The following is a 16,877-nucleotide window of genomic DNA, read 5'->3' as shown; positions in this document are numbered from 1 at the left end:
CTAGAAACACAGAGAAAGGATGAAAAGTAAAGACGAGAATAAAATGACGAGTGAGTGTACTTGTGTAAGGACGAAGCCTCCCTTTTTATACTGCTGTGGACGTTTCTAGAGTCTGGCGGGTGTCAGGGAATGTCAGGTGTTAGTACTTGTCTGGCGGTGATTGACACGGGGCATCTTCTTATAGGTCGAAAGAGGAATTTGGGGGTAACGAGCCCTAGACCGTTAGCATATTCCCTGACACGCTGTGATTATTCTCTGACAGGTGGTTACGATTCCCTGGCTTGCTTGTCGTGTAGTGTATGCTTGCCTTGACCTGTTAATCCTGGACTGAGTCTTCGTACTTGCCCACCCTGACCTTTGGGTACAGACCTGTAGCCAACTTGTACATGCCTTGTGAGCTACTGCCTTGCCTTGTATAGCGACCTGCACGCTTTAGTCTGGTTCTGATTATTCTACCTCCAGACCTGTACGCCTCAATTTACTTCTGCTTATCCCGAGTCCTGACCTGTACACATCTGTCGCGACCTATATGCCTTGATCTGTAGTTCCCGACCTATACACTTTGGTCCATGTGTCTTGTGCCGCAGGGCTATAAGTCCCGACCTGTATCCTTGGCTCGTATATTCTGACTTGTACGCATTGATCCATGTATCCTGAGCCGTAAGGCTATAAGTCCTTACCTGTATCCTAGGTTGACATATCCCGACCTGTACGCTTTTGTCCATGCGTCCTGTGCCGCAAGGCTATAAGTCTTGACCTGTATCCTTGGCTCGTGAGTCCTGACCTATATTCGTGGTTGTCACATCCCAACCTGTACGCTTTTATCCATGCGTCCTGTGTCGCAAGGCTATAAGTCCCGATCTGTATCCTTGGCTCGTATATTCCGACCTATACGCGTTGATCCATGTATCCTGAGCCGTAAAGCTATAAGTCCCAACCTATACGCTTTGGTCCATTTGTCTTTGTGCCGCAGGATTGTAAGTCTTGACATGTACGCTTTGGTCCATTTGTCTTATGTCGCAAGATTGTAAGTCCTGACCTGTATCCTTGGCTGGCACATCCCGACCTGTACGCTTTGGTCCATTTGTCTTGTGTCGCAAGATTGTAAGTCCTGACCTGTATCCTTGGCTGGCACATCACGACCTGTACACTTCTGTCCATGCGTCCTGTGCCGCAAGGCTATAAGTCCTGACCTGTGATCCTGGCCTCTGAGTTCTTGACATGTGGGTCTAGCCTCGGGATGTCATTCGTGCCTGACCCAGCCCATCTTGTAACCGAGCCCTTTGAACTACACGTAGTCCGAATTCTTGACCTCCACATAGGTCAGACTTTTGACCACCACGCAGACCTATCTTCTGACCGCCACGCAAGCTTGACTTCTGACTGCCATGTGAGCTTGACTTTTGATCGTCCCACAAACTTGACCTCTGACCGTATCATCTCTCCGACTCCACGATCATGCACCGTATCTGTAGGATTTGAGATGTGCTAAAGGGGCTGATAGCATTTTACCAAATTTTATTTTCTGGAACGTTAATACGGAATGAACAAATTAAAGAAAGAAAGCAAACATAATAATAAAAGACTCGTAAATTTTAACATAAGAATCCTACTCCACGGCCTATGCCTCGAACGTGAGTCATTAGCTTTTTCCTTATAAAAAATTTTTCGAAAATAGAGAAACCTCTTACCTATATACATACAAACAAACAAATACAGTGATAAAATAAACTAATAATAAAATTTTAAGAAACAAGATGTTACTAAAGATTGGATTGCCTCCGGAAATCCTAAATATTAGGGCACCCACCTAACACCTCTTGGATCAACTAAACAGCACTTCAAGAGCTTTAAGCATATGAAATCTAAGAAATGTAAGTGATAGAGATTGCCTGCTCGAAGTCGTATTATAGTGATGTTCCAATTAACCGGAGGCCTTTCCGATCGATTGGATCTCGCCATTATCCAATGGCACAGTCTTCATTATCTATCCACTTTCGGTCACCGGGAAGCCCTTCCAATCAATTAGAAGTTCCTTTCGGTCACCTGAACTTCCCCTTAGTTAGCTTTTGTATTCACTTACACATCACATCCCTTGCTGATTAGATATCAATTTAGACCTCTATTCACCTATACCGCTTCCAGCCACTTGGACTCAAACATCGTTCGGCCATGTTAGCGCTTATCCTGATTAAAATGTATCTCAGATTTTTGATCATCCGGGCATGCTTCAGATCGCCCAGGCTTGACTCCAATCGTCCATATCCTCCGAATCTAGTTAAATTAAGTTTTCAACAACACAGAATTAGTCTAGAGTATAATATACAAGTATGCCTAATAAATGATTTATTTGACCTACAAGGCCTGCCTAGTATTTAGTCTATCTGTCTTATCGGAACTTCTTACCTGCTAGAAGTTTACTTTTCTAAGATTTTCCTCTACCATGATTCACTCTTCTAGAATTTTTTTTCTTTGTTTGAAGTACTTCACTCTTCCAAGCTTCCTTTTCTGAGTTCATTCCTATTTTTTTCCTTGTTTGAATTATACTGTTTCAATACTTTTCTTTAACTAGAGTTCACTTCTTATAATTTTTTGCTCAATTTTAAAATAGCATCAGAAAAAAGTTTGAAGATTTAGAGAAAACAATTCAAAAGTAATCTCAAGTTTTTATACGTTGTAATATTCAATTTATATTAATATGTAAAATAGTGAAAATCAAAACAAGCAGTCAGAAGTAAAATAAATCTCACGGTTCTTTATAATACTATTTAATTAAAAATTTGGATCATTTAATAATTAATTTCAGTAAAATTTAAAATGAAATTATGTTAATATTTTTTTTCTTTTAATATTGAAAATAATTTTAAATTTAATTAATAATTTTTTCTCTTTAGTCTTAATCATCACGAGTAAAGAAATTTCTATAAATATATTGAGTCGAGGATGTTAAAAAAACATATGTTTCTTGGCCTTTTGACTAAGATTAGTGTAGTATATTTTTATCAGTTTAATATTTGATATAAAAAATTAAATTAATTTTTTACGAGGAAGAATTCGGTATAATAACTTATGGATTCTCGAGTATTCTCTGGGATTTTCGAATGTCACCCATGAGCCTAGCAATCCTATCAAATTTAATTTATGAATTTGGAATACTAATTGATTGTGAATATTCAATAAGGGCATTTGATCCTGGTATCTAATTTTAGATATTCTAGTTGATTGACTGTGGTTTATGGATTAGATCAATTAATTAATCATAACTTATTCCTTTTTATTATAAGCTTTATACTTCAATTTCGTTCTTTTAATGAAATAGAATGAGTCTAGTAAATTATTTTGACTAATCTAGGTCAAAATTATTTTTTTTAGAGTTTATCTAATTGAGTTCGATTAAATTCTTTGGTGGTACGAATGAGGATTTAGATAAATTATAATTTATCAAAACTATAGTAAAATATAAAATTTATTGAGTTAATATTATCATGTGTATGGTAACAATGACTAATAATTCTACTGTCCGATGATATGGTCAATTGATTACCGGATGACAGACTTATTATAAGATAAGAGATTAAATCTTGATGAATGTACGTGCTCAAGGTACACTCATCAAGATTATTGAAGGCCGCTAGTGGTGCGCTGATCATGCTTTCTTGGCACTATATAGTCTGTCCATCGCGTCCGCATGACTCGATCCAAAACTATAACCTAAATGAGAAGATGAATTCAGAAGAGATCACAATCAATTTTAATCGGATTCCAGTCCAATCAGACATACAAATTACATAATGAACCAGAAAAAGATCAAAAATATGAAACAGAGAATCTAATATCCTCGTTACATAGGAATTTTTCATGTAAATAAATAAATAGCATATTGCTCTTTATAAAAAAAAAGCAAGAAATGTATTTAATTGCTCATATCTCATGACCGCACGCTACTGACTGTCAGCTATGAGAGTCCTTTCAAGGTGACTACTAGTTAAGATTAGACCTCCAAATCTTATGGTGGTATTATTATCATAGGCTAGCTAACTGTCGATCCCAAAAGAATCCTTTTAAATTGATATAAATTGGCAACAGATTACTGCACTGGTCTCCTTTCAAGTTGATACTAGATGAAAGATCAAGTTGTTACTGGTGACCAAAAAAGACAAATATGAGAGGAAGCTTCTAGCTCAAGTACGAAGTCGATCCTGCTGAAACGATAGGTCGTGTCTTGGATACAAAGGGTTCTCTGGTGACTAGAGAACTAATTAAGGATTCTCTAGAAGGCTCCCTAATCGTAATACTAATTCCCGGATGGGAGGAAAGTCTATCAAGCGAGGTCGTCGCTCTGTTGGGAGGCTCGGGGCGCCTGCCCCTTTGATAATTCTCAAAGGGGAAACTGGCGTTTCAATCTCCTCATCGATCGGAGAGAGGGCCACTCTACTGATATGGGGGAGCTGCATCCTCAGTTGGTTGAGGGATGAGTGAACAATTTCTTCCACCCGCTTTAGCCCCGGTGGCGGTGCTTCAGAATTCACCTAGAGGTGGTGGCCTTTCGACTGGACGAGGCAATCTCAACACCCATGCCCAAGGGTTCTCGAGGGGGAGGTAGGATAGCTTTGCCTGAAGTAGCACTAGTAGCATCCGATGAAACTTCTGGAGTGGCCAGAGCCTGAAAATCTACTCGGTTAGCCGATCAGGAGCTTGCTCATCGAAGCGTCCAACATTGTATCCTCTGCAAATCAACAAGAAAAGTAACTTAGTTCTCACAGAAGATGAAGACTAGGAAACGCTTATCGAGTGACTTCTCCAGATCGGTTGGGTTAGGACTTAAACGAGCCTGATAGAGAAGGCCTTTATTTTAGATGATGGTGGTGCAGTTGAAGCACATGCCGACTAGTGTCTCTAACATCTGTTGATACGTACTTGGGATTCTTCTTATACTTCCCGAGCGGCGGTGGTTTTAGGAGTTCTCCTCTCCAACTGGTTGGGAAGTTGAAAGGGGTCAGCAGTTCCAAATAGAAATTTTATTCCTCTAGCCTTTGTGAGACAAGGGGTTGCCTTCCAAAAACTTACATCCCGCTCGGGACATAAAATGAAAGGCTCCTAACTCAACTCCAGATGAAAGAAGTAGTAGAAGAAAGTAGGCATGAGTGAAATGTCATATAACTGAAAAATCACAGTCACTCCACACAGAATTCTAATAACATTTGGCACCAATTGATGAAGAGAAATCCCAAAATATCTACACACGTCTCTAAAAAACTCGGGAACAGGGAAACAGAGGCTGCTCTCTACCTGGCTGTAACAGAATGTGGTGAAACCTAGAGGAGGCATCGAGGGAATTTGGTCCCCTCTAGATATCCGAATTACATAATCAGGAGGAATGTCATAGTCTAACCTAAATTCCCCCATTAACTCCCCGGTCATAGAGGAATGCATGGTCTCATACCATAGGATGAAAGCTATTGGAAGGTTTTGAGAAAGTTACTTAACAAACAATGGGAGCCAAAAGAAAGTGAGGACTTACACAAGAATAAGGGAGTAGAGACGATGAAGAGAGACGTCAGAGTTAGACAGAGGTGGTAAAGAAGACGAAATACTTAGAATCCCTAATATAGCATTGATTTCTCGATGTGGATCGTCGGATCAAAAGTTACTATAGGGGCGGGATTTAATTGACATCGTTGGATACAGTGCAACCATCGAGAAGGGTGCAAAGTATGCTCATCTGTGTTAATATTCTGGAACCGCTAATAGTCACATCACTTGATGTGACGGTGATGCAACCTTATTTTGGTAAATGGCGACTCATGAGGTTATTAGTTCGCTGAGGATGGCATCATGGCATGCCTTATTAATGAGGGTCATGACTCATAAATGAACAAATCTCTGAGATTTTTTTGCAATAAATAAATGAAGAAGGCTTCCTTCTCTCTCTCTCTCTCTCTCTCTCTCCATGTGGTAACAATAATAAGCTTTTTCACTAAGTTACATGTCACGTGACATCAAGAAGTCAATGTGGCAAGTGAGATGACAGTTAAAGTCAAGAAGGGAGATACATCGCTCGGGTAATGATCAAGGTTATCGAGAGTGGATCATTCATCAAGAAAGCTATTATTGTTTCTAAGCCTTACCGAGCAGGTTTAGAGTAGAGCCACCACCCGACACTCAGATACCCTTCCTAGGTTTTTGAGAAATCGTGTCATAACTCGGGCATCTTGCTGCTCGGGAGGATTACCGACTCACCAATCGGTAGAATTAACGAATCACCGATTGGTAGAATTACTACATTAACTCGATATATTATTATGACCTACATTAAATGTCGAATGTCGCTTATATACAGTGTGCATTATGGGTTCATAGATACATGAGAAAGGGGAGTAGGCAGAAGAGCAAATTAATAGTCATGTGCGTTTACTATGTCATCATCAATTATAGCCTTATTAAAAGTTTGAAAGGAGACGAAAGATCTCTTACAATTAATGAGTCTATAATTGGTTCATTACTCTCTTGTAATAATACAACCTCATTAATGAGAAAGTTGAAAAGTTTGAAGAAAAGGTGTATAAAAAGATAGTAATAAGTAAAGACAGGGGCATACATTTTTCTTTTTCTGGAGCATCATTTTTCTTTTTCTTTCTCTTTTCTGAAAGGATTTAACCTATGCATCGCTAAGTCACGTTAGTTTTCTTGCCAATACATCGACGAGTTCTGCTAGAGAACCTCAGAGCAGGATCAATAGCAATTTGGGAGCAGCCCATTTGGGTACAACTCCGACCAAGCAATACGGTATAGGAGCATCCCCACGATGAAATGTCCTCTGATCCCGTCAGGAAGCTGAGTCGGATGAAGGCGGGCCTTGGTGTACTGGAAATTGACGGAAAGTCGCTGAATCGTTGGATCTACCGGGTACCCCCCTGGGAAGGTTTGCACGGGCGGCTGACGAAGAAAGATGACCAAGACGATGACGCTGTTGCTCTGCGCGCACTCAGACGAGCCCACGAGCTATTAGAGACCAGAAATCAGGGAAAAAGTCCCCGGGTCAGGCCCTCCGACGCTCAAGTCAGGTATTTTTTCCCCAGAAATCACAGAGAAAGGAAAAAAGTAAAGACTAGTGAAAAAATGATGAGTGAGCGTCCCTGCATAAGGGACAAGGTATCCCTTTTTATACTGCAACGGATGTTTCTGGGACCTGGCAGGTGTCAGGGAATGTCGGTTGTTAGGCTTTGTCTGGCGGTGAATGACACGTGGCTTCTCCTGATATGCTGGCGACAAAATCGAAGGCATAGCGAGCCCTGACTGTTAGAATATTCCCTGACACATTGATTGTTCTCTGACATTTTCTGACAAGTGGTTACGACTCCTTGGTGTTGGGACCGAAAAGTAGCTAGAGGGGGGGTGAATAGCTCTTCGCGTGCTCGTCGTCGACGTTGCTCGTTTCTTCAGAGATATGCAACGGAAATATAAGAAACAAAAGCATATAACGCTAACAAGGATGGTTTACTTGGTATCCACCTCACAAGAGGTGACTAGTCCAAGGATCCACACCTACTCACGCACCATCCACTATGAATAACACTCCTTTATGGTAACTACCAAAGGCGGAGAAGCCCTACAAGTTCACACTACAAGAAGAAAGGGAAAGGATACACAAATACAAGCAAAAGCTTATAATGAGTATGAAAACCCTAACCCTAGCTTTCTTCTTCAGCTGTAGATCCGCCTCTTGACTTGGAAAACCTCCAAGAACCTTCAAGAGCTGGCGATCTGATCTTTGTGGAGAAGCTGTGGAAGCGCTGAAGTGATCTGAGATGAATCAGTGAAGTTCTTTTGCAGCCATCGCACGCCTGCAGCTGAAATACGACGCAACGGTCGGATCCCAATCGATTCGAAAGCTCCCAATCGATCGGGGAGGCTTTGGATCGATCTACGGATCGATTCAGAGCGCCTCTATGCTCTGGGAAAATGCCTAGATCGATCCACGGATCGATCCAGTGCTTATCGCGTGAACCAGCAGCGTCCCAATCGATCGGCTGATCGATTGGGACCTCTGGATCGATCCACTGATCGATCCAGATGCTCTCTGTTCGACTGTTCGCTGGGAAAGGCCTGGATCGATCCACTGATCGATCCAGCTCCTGGATCGATCCACTGATCGATCCAGCTCTTGGTTTTTGCCCAAAACCAAGTCCCAAGCCTCTCAAACCAACATTCGGTCAACTTTGACCTGTTGGTATATCATGCCTAGCATCTGGTCACTCCCTTGACCTGCCAGGACTCCCCACCAAGTGTCCGGTCAATTCCTTTGACCCACTTGGACTTTTCTCTTCGTGCCAAGTATCCGGTCACTCCCTTGACCTACTTGGACTTCCACCAGATGTCTGGTCAATCTTGACCCATCTGGATTTTCCCGTGCCTGACTTCACTCACCAGGTCTTTCACCTAGCTTCACTCACTAGGATTTTCACCTGGCTTCACTCACCAGGATTTTCTTCTGCCTGGCTTCACTCACCAGGACTTTCTTCTGCCTGGCTTCACTCACCAGGACTTCCAATCTGCCTAGCTTCACTCACTAGGACTTCTCTTCTGCCTGACTTCACTCACCAGGATTTTCTTCTACCTAACATCCTAGTTAGGACTTCCTAGTCAAGTATCCGGTCATCCTTGACCTACTTGACTCTTCTTCAATCAACCTTGTATTGTCAAACATCGAACTCAAACCAAGACTTAAGCTTGGTCAACCATGTCAACCTTGACCTGAGGGATGTTGCACCAACAATCTCCCCCTTTTTGATGTTTGACAATACCAACACTCTCACTTACAATACCACATGTAAGTTAGGCTAATCCCATAGCCTAAACCTTCTTCATGCCACTAGGTAATGAATACATAAGTTAAGCCCTTCATTTTCCCCCTAAGAGGGAAAACTCCCTCTAGGTAATGAAAGCCTAACTTACACCCTTTCATTCTCCCCCTATTGGCACACATTAAACCATGCCCCATTTTTGGGCACACATCAACAAATTCACTTGTTGAAAACTCTCCCCCTGAAGAGTTGCTCATCGTTGTTCACAACTTCACTCGTTGTGATCAACACGATAATGAAGATCTCATTCCCTTCATTATTCTTAAACCTACATTCTCCCCCAATGTAGGCAAATGCCCATCCTTGAGCATTATCCACTTGAAACCACTTGAACAATGAGGATATCCACTCCCCATTAAAGTTCAAACGCTCAACCTTGAGCATGTTCTTAACGGAAGGTTAACCACCTTCCAAGGTTCATGAAAAATAATTTTCATGTTTTTAAAGAGTACCTCCCCCTAAAGACATGGTGGTAACTTCTGTCATTGCACCAACAATGACTTGGAATCCCTAAACTTTAGGAAACCCAATTTTAGAAGTTTTGAGGTTCAAATATTCAAAATTTGAAACAAACCTCAACCTAAACTTCAACTTAGCCTTCCTTAACCAATCCATCCTTGTTTTCTACATGAAAACACCCTTTTTTATGTATACAAATGTATTTTCAGGGGTTTGGAATGGTTACCTAGACTAAAATAGGTTCAAAGATGCTGAAATCAGACCTTCCCAGCCAAAATCAGCATCTTCGATCGATTAAAGTTGGGTTCCAATCGATTGAACCCTGCTGAATCGATCCACTGATCGATTCAGTCTACTTGGATCGATCGGTTGATCGATCCAGCGAGCTTCTGCTCGCTAGAATTGCCTTCTGAATCGATCCACTGATCGATTCAGACACTCCAATCGATCCATGGATCGATCGGAGCTCTGATAGTTGCTGAATTTCAAATTCAGCCAACTTCAGAAACCCCTAGAAAATTCTACAAAAATCCAAAAATCATGAAATTTCGTGTAGACATTATTTAGGATATATTTTATTATGGAAAAATAGTTTTCTATGAAAATACATCATATTTTCAAATATTGACACAAGCTTGAAAACTTGCTAAAACTTTAGCATTTTCTTCAAGTTTGTGTCTAACTATTTAATGGTGATTACTATCAAAAGGTAGCCTTCACCAAGGTTTTCCAAAAGCCTTTTAAAATAATTTTCAAAACCAATATCCCATCACATTCCTTGGGCTTAATGCACATGACTTGTACATTAACTTTCCCAGTGATGGGAAAACACATAACTATATGTTTTGATGAACCTAAAACTCAAAAGAATGCACTAAATCAACATCTTGAGTTTTGTTCATCTTCCTAACATCTCACTTGTATCTAATGTGCACTAAAACACATACAAGTCACCTTATAGTCCTTGTGAGATGTGAGATTTTGGTTTTGCCCTAATCTAGGGATCATGCATATCTATCTAGACATTTTGTGGATATTGAACATCCACTTAGGATGTTACTTGTTAATACCACTTGTTGACAACACTTGTTGAAAACACTTGTTGATAAATGTCATTTGTCCTTGCTTTTAAGGAATTAAACATAATGCATGATAATGTTATGGCATACATCAAAATGAAATAGCTTTCAAAAGAAAGATTCCTATAATTACATGATGTATGTATGACATGACATGGTATTTTTGTATTTTTATAATAAGGCATGAGTGCAAAAATAAAACATGATGTCATGACATATAATGGGCAAACAATCATGGTAAGATTTAGCATAAATAAAATATACCTAGATTATCTATCTAAGTATCATTAATCTTAGCTAATCATAAAACTTAAACCCTAGATTTGCCCAAAGTGCTTCAAGAAAATGCCAAAACCTAACTTGATATTTCTAATTCTCTTGATTAATTTATGCCAATTGAAATTAAGCATATTCCCCAAGTGTTGGCATATTTCATTTTTCCACAAGAGAAGCACTTTAAATTAAGGCTTAGATTTGCCTTAAATTATTTTTAAAATACCAAAATCCCAACTTGGTATTTCTTATGTTTTCCCAAATTGTGCCAATTAAGATTAAAATCAATATTTTCAATTTTTGGCACATTTTACTCTTCCAAAGAGTAAATGTAAATCCATTTCATTTTCAAAGGTTAATAAAAACCTTGAAAATGCTCCTTGAGTGTCAATTTCTTCAAAGTTGGGTTAACTACCCTTCTTTTTAGAGTTGACACTCTCTAACCCATTTATGGGGTAGAGAAGATGCTCCTAGGAACCCAACACCTATTGGTGCTCCTTGGATGCTCTAGGTACTCACTAGGGATAACTTCCCTAGATACCTTCCTAGTGACCTTGTTGGGCTTCTTAGAAGCCTTGGTCATATTTTCTAGGTCAACTCTAGGGATAGCCTCCCTTGTGACCTTGTTAGTGACTTTCTTAGACTTCTTAGAAGTCTTAGTAACTTTGGTTGCAAAGATACTTCTAGGGATATCTTCCCTTGTATCCTTGACTTGACCTCTAGACTTAGGATTTGTTCCATACCTATATGGAACCCTATGATAACTAGGCATATCCTTCTTAATTCTAGGTTTGTATTTCAAACCTCTATGGCCCTTGGATGACCTTTGTAGTACTCCTAAACCTAGGTTTTGCTCATTTTGCCCTTTTAGGATATTTTCCATCCTTTTTAGGGTCTTTTCCATTTTATCAAGTCTTGACCTCAAGACTTGATTTTCTTCCCATAAATCCCTAGATTTTGATTTTTCATTAAACCCATGAGCATTTTTATTTCTAGGCCTATAACTAAAACCCTTAGTTTTCTTGCCTAGATTTTCATCTACCTTCCTAACCTTAGATGTGGTAGTTTTAGCATGAATAGCTATATGTTTTTCCTTAACGCAATCATGCTTCCTATTTTCATGGTAAATGGCATTAAAATGATATAAGTTAGAACTATCATGCTTTTTACCATGATTTAAAGGGGTAGGCTCAATGAAGGTTACCTTTCTTTTTACCTTGGAGGCTCCCCCTTGACTTGAGCTTCCTCCATGAGCCTTGACCACCTTCTTACCCTTAGGGCATTGACTTCGGTAATGCCCCTTTTGGTTGCAAGAAAAACACACAATGTGCTCCTTGCTCTTCTTTGTTCCGGGGATGATCTCCTTGGGCTTCTCCTTGTCCTTTTGTGCCACTTGGCCCTTCTTCTTGGCCAATTTAGGACATTTACTTTTGTAATGCCCTTTTCCCCTACATTCAAAGCATATAATATGATTTTTATTTTTAATTGAAATGTTTATACCTTCTTGTGTAGGGGTGACACTTGCTCCTCCATGTGATGTTTCTTGAATTTTGGAGGTGGCACCATCTTCTTCTTCTTCACTTGACCCGGATGTGGAGGCCTCTTCTTGCTCCGGGTTCATTGATCTACACTCCCCCTCAATCCTAGAGGTGGAGGCTTCATCATCTTGTACATGGAACATGGAGTATGCTCCCTCCTTGTTCTCTTCATTGTACTCCCTTGAAGATGAAGCTTCTTCTTGGACTTCTTCTTTGGAGGTTGAGCATCTCTCAACCTCGGAGTCCTCCTCTTAGTCTTGCTCCAAAGAGTCACCCTCTCTGGATTCTTCTTGCTCTTGTACAGTGGAGGTGACCTCTTCATGAAGCTTGGCCAATTTACTCCATAATTCCTTTGCATCTTCAAATTCTCCAATTTTGCAAAGGATGGTGCTTGGTAATAAATTGACCAAAAGCTTGGTCACTTTGTCATTGGCCTCGCACCTTTGGACTTGCTCTTGGCTCCACTTGCTCCTCTTGAGAACTTTGCCCTTTGAGTTTGTTGGAGTCTTGAAGCCTTCCATAAGAGCAAACCATTGCTCTATCTCCATCATAAGAAAATTTTCGATTCTTGATTTCCAAGAATCGAAGCTCGTGGAAGTGTATGGTGGAGCCACCCTCGTGTCGAGTCTGAGCCCATCTCGGAATTCCATTGTAGAAGTTGAGCTTTTTGATGAAGTCTTCGACTTGTAGAATTTCTTCAACTTCTTCACCCTCTAGCTTTGCTTGTTTTGTTTGCCCCTTCCGGCGATGATTCCGGTGAAGAGCGGCCTCGCTCTGATACCACTTGTTGGGACCGAAAAGTAGCTAGAGGGGGGGGGAGGTGAATATCTCTTCGCGTGCTCGTCGTCGGCATTGCTCGTTTCTTCAGAGATATGCAGCGGAAATATAAGAAACAAAAGCATACAACGCTAACAAGGATGGTTTACTTGGTATCCACCTCACAAGAGGTGACTAGTCCAAGGATCCACACCTACTCACGCACCCTCCACTATGAATAACATTCCTTTATGGTAACTACCAAAGGCGGAGAAGCCCTACAAGTTCACACTACAAGAAGAAAGGGAAAGGATACACAAATACAAGCAAAAGCTTACAATGAGTATGAAAACCCTAACCCTAGCTTTCTTCTTCAGCTGTAGATCCACCTCTTGACTTGGAAAACCTCCAAGAACCTTCAAGAACTGGCGATCTGATCTTTGTGGAGAAGCTGTGGAAGCGCTGAAGTGATATGAGATGAATCGGTGAAGTTCTTTTGCAGCCATCGCACGCCTGCAGCTCAAATACGACGCAACGGTCGGATCCCAATCAATTCGAAAGCTCCCAATCGATCGGGGAGGCTTTGGATCGATCCACGGATCGATTCAGAGCACCTCTGTGCTATGGGAAAATGCCTAGATCGATCCACGGATCGATCCAGCGCTTATCGCGCAAACCAGCAATGTCCCAATCGATCGGCTAATCGATTGGGACCTCTGGATCGATCCACTGATTTTTCCAGAGGCTCTCTGTTCGACTGTTCGCTGGGAAAGGCCTGGATCGATCCACTGATCGATCCAGAGGCTTTCTGTTCACTGGGAAAAGCCTGGATCGATCCACTGATCGATCCAGCTCCTGGATCGATCCATTGATCGATCCAGCTCTTGGTTTTTGCCCAAAACCAAGTCCCAAGCCTCTCAAACCAACATTCGGTCAACATTGACCTGTTGGTATATCATGCCTAGCATCTGGTCACTCCCTTGACCTGCCAGGACTCCCCACCAAGTGTCCAGTCAATCCCTTTGACCCACTTGGACTTTTCTCTTCGTGCCAAGTATCCGGTCACTCCCTTGACCTACTTAGACTTCCACCAGATGTCTGGTCAATTTTGACCCATCTGGATTTCCCCGTGCCTGGCTTCACTCACCAGGTCTTTCACCTAGCTTCACTCACTAGGATTTTCTCCTGGCTTCACTCACCAGGATTTTCTTCTGCCTGGCTTCACTCACCAGGACTTTCTTCTGCCTGGCTTCACTCACCAGGACTTCCAATCTGCCTAACTTCACTCACTAGGACTTCTCTTCTGCCTGGCTTCACTCACCAGAATTTTCTTCTGCCTAACATCCCAGTTAGGACTTCCCAGTCAAGTATCCGCTCATCCTTGACCTACTTGACTCTTCTTCAATCAACCTTGTATTGTCAAACATCGAACCCAAACCAAGACTCAAGCTTGGTCAACCAGGTTAACCTTGACTTGAGGGATGTTGCACCAACACTTGGCTTGTTTGTCCTGTAGTACCTAAATGCTAGGTCTGCATCCTGACCTGCTTCGATCCACTGCTATCCATGGCTTGCTCATTCCGACCTGCCCGACCGATCTGTTTCCTATCCTGCATTTTTTTCATTGTCATCCATGGTTTGCACATTCCGACGTGCTTGACCAGTCTGTTTCTCGACCTGCCCTTGCCTACTGTTAACCATGGTTTATACGTTCTAACCTGTCCGATCGGTCTATTTCCCGATCCACCTTAGTCTATTGTTATCCTTGGCTCGTATGCTCTGTGTACGTTCTGATCTTGTCGACTGATCCGCTTCCTGACCTAGTTTCATCTATCATTATCTATGGCTTGTACGTTCTGACCTGCCCGACCTGCTTCTGCCTATTATTATCCATGGCTTATACGTCCCGACCTATGCACGTCCCGACCTGTACGCCTGGTCGGTTTCCCGGCCTGCTTCTGCCCATTTAGCCATGGCTTTCACGTTCCGACCTACTTGACCAGTTTCTGTCTATTATTATCCATGACTTGTACGTTCCGACCTGCCCGACCTGCTTCTGCCTATTATTATACATGGCTTGTACGTTCCGACCTGCCTGACCTGCTTCTGCCTATTATTATCCATGGCTTGTACGTTCCGACCTGCCTGACCTGCTTCTGCCTATTATTATCCATGGCTTGTACGTTCCGACCTGCCCGACCTGCTTCTGCCTATTATTATACATGGCTTGTACGTTCCGACCTGCCTGACCTGCTTCTGCCTATTATTATCCATGGCTTGTACGTCACGACCTGTGCACGTCCCGACCTGTACGCCTGGTCAGATTCACGCCAAGGACCTTTCCTTTACTTGATTTATGGGCTTAGTCCTCAGCTGTACCGAGTCATCGGGCCTGCGGGCCCTGTTCTTGACCGCTATCAGGGTTGGCCCTTGTCTGACTTATACTCCTATCTTGTGATCGCCCTCTCAACTAAAACTTGGACCCTGGCCATGTAAGCTTGACTTCTGACCAGCCACGGAGGCTAGACTTTTGACCTCCACGTAATCTTGACTTCTGACCAGCCACGGAGGCTAGACTTTTGATCTCCACGTAAGCTTGACTCCTGACCTCCACATAAGCTTGACTTCTGACCATCTCGTGGTCTCGACTAACCACCTCATCTTACCGACCCCACAAACATGCACCGTATCATCCTCAATTCACATACATCCTTGCCTTTAGAAATCTCTCACGGAGCTCAACTATCCTAAGCTGTGAAATCCTCTTTTTTGGAGATCTCCTCTGAACCTCAACTATCTCAAGAACTTCTTGCCTGAGAGTTCCTCCTTTGGAGATCTCCTCTACACCTCAAAGAATCTTGCCCAAGGACATCTCCCCTAGATTATAACTCCTCCTGTCATCCCACTTTATTACATTGACGATGGAAGTCTCTCCAAAATTTGAATTCTTTCAATCGTTTGACTTAATTATTCCCAACAATTGTATTTGGAGCATGACACTGACATTTCAATTATTAGACAGAAAAATGTGAGAATGGTGGAAAGATGATCAGTAATCATCTAAAAATGTACAACAACAAAAAAAAAAAAAAAATTAATCCAGTTTGAACCAAACAGGAGGTTGCCGGTTCAATCGAAGATCGCCCGGTAAGATACTTGTGAATGTGTGATTGGTCATACTGTAGATGCCGACGTCAACGGGGATAGGAGGGCAACTCTGACATTCTCCCGATATACTTTGTTCTTTGATGCTCATGCTCCTTCGATGACGGTTAAAGAGTCTCGGATCGTCGATAAAATATATAGAATTAGGCGCCAAGTGTGGGAAATCGCATGCAGAGAGGCAAAGCGGATGGTTGCTGCCCAAGAAGATGATCAACTGTGAGCAAATAATCCGGATAAATTCAAATAAATTGGACATGATAAATTTTAGTTATAACGTTTCGTTTAATATTTTTGATAACTTAGCCTTTCCTATTTTATAGCTTATGTGACATTATTTCTATGGTTTAAGTGATGTAAGATCTTATCACTTGTGGTGTATATATACAACACAAATGTGAATGGAAACAGTAGCACGGCAAGATTAATTTTTCCCAAGCTATTACGTTTCTTTTGTGTTGGTTTTTATCTTCTTTATTGTTTTTGTGTGTATTGTCGGGGTGCTGCTCATAGATTCTGAACCAACAATTGGTATCAGAGCCTTGGTAGTATAAGACACCCAAGAATCTACAATTCCACAAAAATGTCTGGCATCCCACAAGTTGCTGCAAAGGAGAACGGCGGAGTGCCATTTCCCTATCCGATGCTAAGCCCACACAATTACACTGTGTGGGCAATCAAGACAGAGGCGATTCTTGATGCCCAGGTAGTCTGGGAGGCGGTGGAGCCAGCGGAAGGAGCCCAGG

At 41.8% G+C, this 16,877-nt stretch overlaps 1 pseudogene; it reads left to right on the top strand.

The window, feature by feature from the left end:
• Nucleotides 1-2,956: 2,956 nt before the first annotated feature.
• LOC122054288 lies at nucleotides 2,957-3,125 on the top strand (annotated as a pseudogene).
• The last annotated feature ends 13,752 nt before the right edge of the window (nucleotides 3,126-16,877 follow it).

The sequence above is a fragment of the Zingiber officinale genome, chromosome 3A, assembly GCF_018446385.1.
Source record: "Zingiber officinale cultivar Zhangliang chromosome 3A, Zo_v1.1, whole genome shotgun sequence".
NCBI lineage: Eukaryota > Viridiplantae > Streptophyta > Magnoliopsida > Zingiberales > Zingiberaceae > Zingiber > Zingiber officinale.
Note: the sequence above shows the minus strand (reverse complement) of the source record. Positions and strands in the feature narration are given on the sequence as shown.